This window comes from Vulpes vulpes, chromosome 12, assembly GCF_048418805.1.
Source record: "Vulpes vulpes isolate BD-2025 chromosome 12, VulVul3, whole genome shotgun sequence".
Taxonomy (NCBI): Eukaryota; Metazoa; Chordata; class Mammalia; order Carnivora; family Canidae; genus Vulpes; species Vulpes vulpes.
The window spans coordinates 92,895,338-92,901,752 of NC_132791.1; positions in this window are offsets into that span (position 1 = coordinate 92,895,338).

A 6,415-nucleotide genomic window follows, 5' to 3' on the forward strand; every position below is an offset into this window, starting at 1 on the left:
TGTAGCCAATGCTTCTGTGTCTCTCCTGCCTTTCCTTCAGCAAATCTCTGATTTGAGCCGTAGCTCTGATGAACATTTTTGTGGGAACTCAGATCTACTTTGTGCTTGCAGTGTTTCAACTCAAGCAGACACTGTATCTCTGCCTCCTGCCCCAGGGTCTCCTTGATACTACAGGTGTCTTTTAGACAGTGCTCATGTATGTTCTGAAAGCTGGAGGGATAGGAACTGTGGGTAAATGATCCAAACTCCAGTCCTGCAGGCTTTCCAGAGCAACAACCGCTATATGAACCCTGGCATTGCCTTTGCTCATTCTCCGTCATCCTCTCCTTCTTGTTTACCTTCTACTTCCTGGGATGACTCTCCAAATTACCTGCACACAAGTTCTTGTCTCAAGGTCTTATGTCAGGTGAAACCAAATTAGGAGAGGATGCCACCGACTCATAAATCATTAGATGCTTCTAAATTAGGCATATTCTGAATCCTTCTAGGTTTTATCTCCCCCTCTGTGGCATTCTTCCTAGAATATCTTCTTTAGATATCCAGCACTTGCCTTCTGTTCTCTTGGTCCAATGAGCAGGATGTCAATGATATAGAGGACTTCATGACAATCAAGGTTCTAGCAGGATTCAATGTGGACAGAGAGGAGGAAGGTTATCCTAGCCCTAGAGAAAGAAAGTGAAGGTGTACTGAAGTCATTAGCACAAGGGAATGAAGGGCTTTTGTTCCACTTTGTGGATGGAACATTTGCTAGCTCGATAACCATTTGACAAGTATGAGAGGCTGTTTTATCTATTTTACAAAAATAGCACATCTGGCACAATAGCACATGCTATTGGAGCTACCACGTGGTTGAGTTTACAAAATCTACCAAAATTCAGCATGATACTCCTGATTTTTTTCCAAAGACCAGAAAGATGAGTTAAATGAGTTATGATGGAGGTCATCATCTGTACATTCCTTAAGTGTTAGCTGGGGCAATTCTGCAATTCCTCTTGGGTACAATAAACTTCTGATTTGTTATTCTAGTCCTGCGAGGTGAGATGATTTCAGGCCCTTTCACTTGGCCCTCCCTAGCACAAGAGCTCTTAATGACAGTGTCAGAGAGGAATCTATCAGTTGTTAAGTACGTCAGTGCTCTCCAATTACACTTGGGGGAGTCCATAGACACATTGGACACATGATGACACAAATTTTGGTGTCAGTTTTCGTCCCTGTGTAATTCACTTTCCACACTGTGCTCCTCCCTGGGAAAATGGTATTCGGTCCCTTGGGGAATGTATTTAGAGCATGTATTGTAGATAATCTGTAGTGGCGTTACAGGGTTCTTCCTCAAGGTACCTGGCTTCCCCCTCAGTTGATGGGTCTGAGTGTGAGGTTACTTGTATTAAGGCAGTTAATGTCTGCCTTTTGCTCACTACTTCTTCTGTTTGTTCTTATGGCTATTCAAGGCAAATAATCCACTTGGGATACATATCTGCTTCACTATTAGGAAAACATTTTGAAAAAAAAAAAAAAAGAAAACACTTTGATTGTGAGCTTGTAAGCCAAGGCAACCTGGTTGCCACCTTGGCTTTCTACTAGATTTAGTAATTACATCTGCCTTGCTTACCTAAATGCTGCCACAGGGCTTCTGCTCTTCTGGAATCCTGTTACCTCTGTCATCCCCACTATTTATTAGGGATCCTAGTTCCATGGAAGCATCTCCTATTTCAGCCTTGGCTTACAGAGGAAATCAAGTTTCGCAAAGATACCAGTGGCCTTTTCACCAGTATTCTTCATTGCTTTATGGAAGGCAGTGCCCACCCAGCCTTCCCAGGAAAAATGGCCAAGTGTTGGATTCTTCATTCTCACATAATAAATTCATTCCAAAAATATCCATCTCCTTGATTCTTTCCTTGACATTCTGTCAAGGTCATTTTACCAACCCTACTTCATTTACTATGGGCTATCATTGCACTTAAGTTTCAACAAACCATCTCAGGAGGGCATTGGAACTGCTTCTAGGTGATCTAATCTGACTATTACATTGAGTCATGGAGATTGACCCTATGTTATTGAATCCTCTGTGATCTAGCCTGATATCTTGTACCCTTCCCCCTACCCCCAGTCCAATACCTCCTGGATTTTAGCATGTGTCCTCCTAGTCACTGTCAGTTCTTATTGGTTAGATCTAGTGATTCCTTTGGTGACACAATTATTTCCTTCCAGAGAAGGGACTGCACTTCTCTACTCAAGCTGTACTAAGAGCTCACCCTAATTTTTAGTCTGGAGGCAATGAGGGCAGGTTGGAGCAGATCTTGAAGACAAGCATGATCGTGTTAGGCACCTGTCTCTGATGAGGACTTTTCATTGTCTTCAGGTGGGAGTGGGAGTGGTTCTTTCTCCCTGCACAAAGGGGAGGAGGGGTTTTCTACCTGCCCAAAGGGCTCAAGGGAATTTCAAGGTGGAAGGCTCCTGAGATCACCCACACAATTTTCCCCTTCCTAGGTTATTCTCTTCCCCTATCAAGGCCCTGAATCTAGCATTAGAGATCTGCCGAGGATGCACATTCAGTTACCAATCAACTCAGCCATCTCTATAAGTAACTCTTGAACAGGAGTTGTAGCACTCTGTCCTGTGGCTGCAAACAATGAGGATCTCTTTAGATGCTGATATGAAGGTTTCCTATCTCTCCTGGTGAGCCCTGAGTTGATAGCTGGATGTCCATGAAAGTCAAAATAAAAGAAAAAAAGAAAAAATTTAAAAAAAAGAAAAGAAAAGCCAGCAAATTCTGCTATCCTTCTAAGTGCCCTTGTCTCTTCCCATTCAAGTGTTACAGCTACCATGCTCTAGTGTTTCATTGTTCATCTTCCATCATGCACGGGTAAAAGAAGCCTTAGTGATTGTGATTCCCCAGTGCACCAGGAGATATTCCTGTTGCTATCTGACTGGTGAGTGACCTGGACACCTGAGGGGCTGCATTTGATGCTTTCTTCCTACACCAATGTTCTTAGGTTGGTTTCCCTCAAAAGCATAACCAAAAACAGGTACTTGTGGACAGGTCATTTGAAAGGTGATCCTATTGAGAAGCAGTGAGAGAATGAAGAGAAAGGTATACCGCAGCAGCTGAAGTTGCTGCAGCAGACAATTCAATTTCCCCAGGACCTCTTGAGAAGCACCCAGAATGGCCCTACTGAACTGCCTTGATAAAAGGTAAGAAGCAGAAGGCTTTATCCATCGGATACTGTCATCCATTGGTTGAAGGCTGGCCCTGGAGTGTTAACTCACCAACACTTCAAAGGTGTGCAAGGTGTGAGTGAAGAGGACTACTGTTGCCATCAAGAGTCCACAAAGTCAGAGGCTCCTCGGGGTAGAAAGCATAGAATGGAAGAGAAAGGAAGCTGTCAGGGAAGAGGGACAACTTTGCATGAAATTCCCTACAACCAAGTCCAAAAACAGAGGCAATGCTCAGGATATGAGTCAGGACACCATAGGGTTTTGATGCAATAGGACTACGAATTTCTTAGGAGTTGATAATCAGTTCATAGCTGCACATCTTTAGTTACCCACAACTGCCATCACTAGGGTCTCACAGTGATGTAATGGAGTCAGTATCTATTAAACATCTACTCTATAATAAGTACTACTCAGATACCTATCATTTACCTCACATTTGACATGTAAAAATATTGCACTTATTGTATTACTTTGCTAGAGTTGTCATAACAAAATACCACAGACTGGTGCCTTAAGCCACAGATATTTATTTCCTCATGGTTCTGGAGGCTAGAAGTCTAAGATCAAGATATTGGTTGGGTTTGTATCTTCTGAGGCCCCTCTTCCTAGCTATCCTCACATGGCCTTCCTCCTATAAATACATTTGTCTTCAAATTCTCTTTTTTTCTTCTTCCTTTCTCTCTCTCTCTCTCTCTCTCTCTCTCTCTCTTTTTTGACAACTGCTGCATATCACCTTTTCTCCTCTGTTTTTTCTTTCTGTTAAATGATTGTTATTCTTTCTCTGAGTGTATTTAAGGGATTCCCTAGAGAGACATCCAGGTAGAGTGATAAACAAACCCCAGCTTGTCTTGGAAAAAAAAAAGTTCTGAGACCTCCAGCCACTTCCCAATTCCCCCACCTTTTATTTATTTATTTATTTATTTATTTATTTATTTAGGATGCCCATCAGCTTGGATTAGGGCCCACCCTCATTGCCTCATTCTACCTTAGACCAGGATCTTGAAAGATCCCGTCTCCAAGTACAATCATACCTTGAGAACTAGCTGCTAAGATGTAAACATATGAATTTGGGAGGGAAACAAAATTTAGTCTATAATATTGATCTTTACACTAAAAAATATTTTTAATATTAGATTAAAGTACTGTTTATTTGAATTAATATAAAAATTACTCTGAATTCCTCAATTTTTTTTCCCATGTACGGTTGGTTTTTTTAATGTTTTATTATTTTATTTATTTTTCAGGCACATGAGATATCTTTATGCATGTAACTTCATGCTTTATTTAAACATTACATTCTATGTTATTTTCAGTATTTTCTTTCTCAGAGTCTAAATCATATTCCAGCTATTCTCTAAGTGTATTTTCCAATCAGTCTGGAATTGGTATTAGCTGATAGAAACAATCTAGGAAGGATCGGATTTGCTAGTAAAGAGGGATATGATAATCCAGCCCTCAGTGAGGCAAGGCTGAATTTTCACAGATCAGCTATTACCAGTTTTCCTGTTTTAGTTTTGCTTTTGGAGCTCAGCATATTAGCATTACTGTAGCTCTGATTACTGCCTCATTTAATGTCTCTATTCATTTTTATTAACTCTACTTCAACTGCCCTTCCTTCCCCCCTTTTCCTCTACTCCAAAACCCAATGGAATCCTTATAATCTAGGTTCTGCTTTTTAGAGGAAGCTTTCATAAGCCATGCCAGCCAATACTTTACTTGTTCTGGCTTCCTGTACTATTGTCCTAACACTCATTTACCATTTCATCTTATTCATTTATCAAATATTTACTGAGTGCAGACTGAATACCAAGATGTACCAAGTTCTAAATGATGGCACCACACCTCTGAATGAGACAAAAGTCTCTGTCCTCATAAAACAAACGTTCAAATAGGGCAAAATAGGTGGGGGAGGCACAAGTAACAAATATATGGGAATCAATCATAACTGTTATGAAGACAAGAAATGCAGAGTGAGGACAGTGTCTTAGTGCTTCTAGATAGGGTAGTCAGGAAAAGAACTGTCTGACCAGGTTCCGTTTGAGCAGAGACCTGAAGAAAGTGAAGAAGCACCTCCTGTGCATATCTGAGAGAGTAGTGCTCCACACAGAGGGAACGGTAAGTCCAGAGCACTGGTGCTTGATGTTCTTGGAGAGGGTAGATGGACTCTGAAGAGAGGCTGTAGAAAGCTGTAGAAAGCTTGATCATCAGATCAAGATCTTTCTTCTTCTTCCTTCTAAGATCAAGATCTGAGAAGCCATGGTAAGGGTTTTGAACTTTAATCTGAGTAAAACAATAAGCCATTGAAGAGTTCTGAGCAGAGGAATGGTACAATCTGTCACAAGTTCTAAAAGGATCATTCTGGAAAAATAAATAAATAAATAAATAAATAAATAAATAAATAAATCATTCTGTCTGCTGAATGGAAATTGGAATTAGAAAGATCACGGGGAAATGGAAAGACCTATCAGAAGGCCACCATAATTGTCCAGGCATGAGTAGAGTGTATCTTATCACATCTCTTGTACAGTAAGTTGTTTTATGCTGACATTTATTTACCTTCTCTTGTGTATCCATAACTCCTCAAGGGCAGGGAGCCCATACTTATAATTTATGGATTATGTATATGACTCATGAATAAACCCATTTAATAAGTGCTCAATAAATGTTACCTGAATGCTTTTAAATCCACATTAATTAGGTAACACTATGGCATCATTAAAAGCTTTGTCACTTACTGTTTCTTTAAGGAAATTAAAATTATCTAAGTCTTAATTTCAACATGTATAAAATGCTGATAACACTGACCTTGTACGAGGTTGGTAAGGATTAAAAAATAACTCCAAACTCACCACTTACGGTAGGCATTAGTGGCTACTCTTTCATATAAACCCTCACACCCGATGCAAAATACAAGTGCTGCCCTTTCCGTATAATGCTTGTGAAATTTTAATTTAATTTTTTTCTTTTATTTTTTTTTTTAAATTTATTTATGATAGTCACAGAGAGAGAGAGAGAGGCAGAGACATAGGCAGAGGGAGAAGCAGGCTCCATGCACCGGGAGCCCGACGTGGGACTCGATCCCAGGTCTCCAGGATCGCGCCCTGGGCCAAAGGCAGGCGCCAAACTGAGCCACCCAGGGATCCCGCTTGTGAAATTTTAAAAGCTGCACATAACTGCCTGGATTCTAGCATACATATTG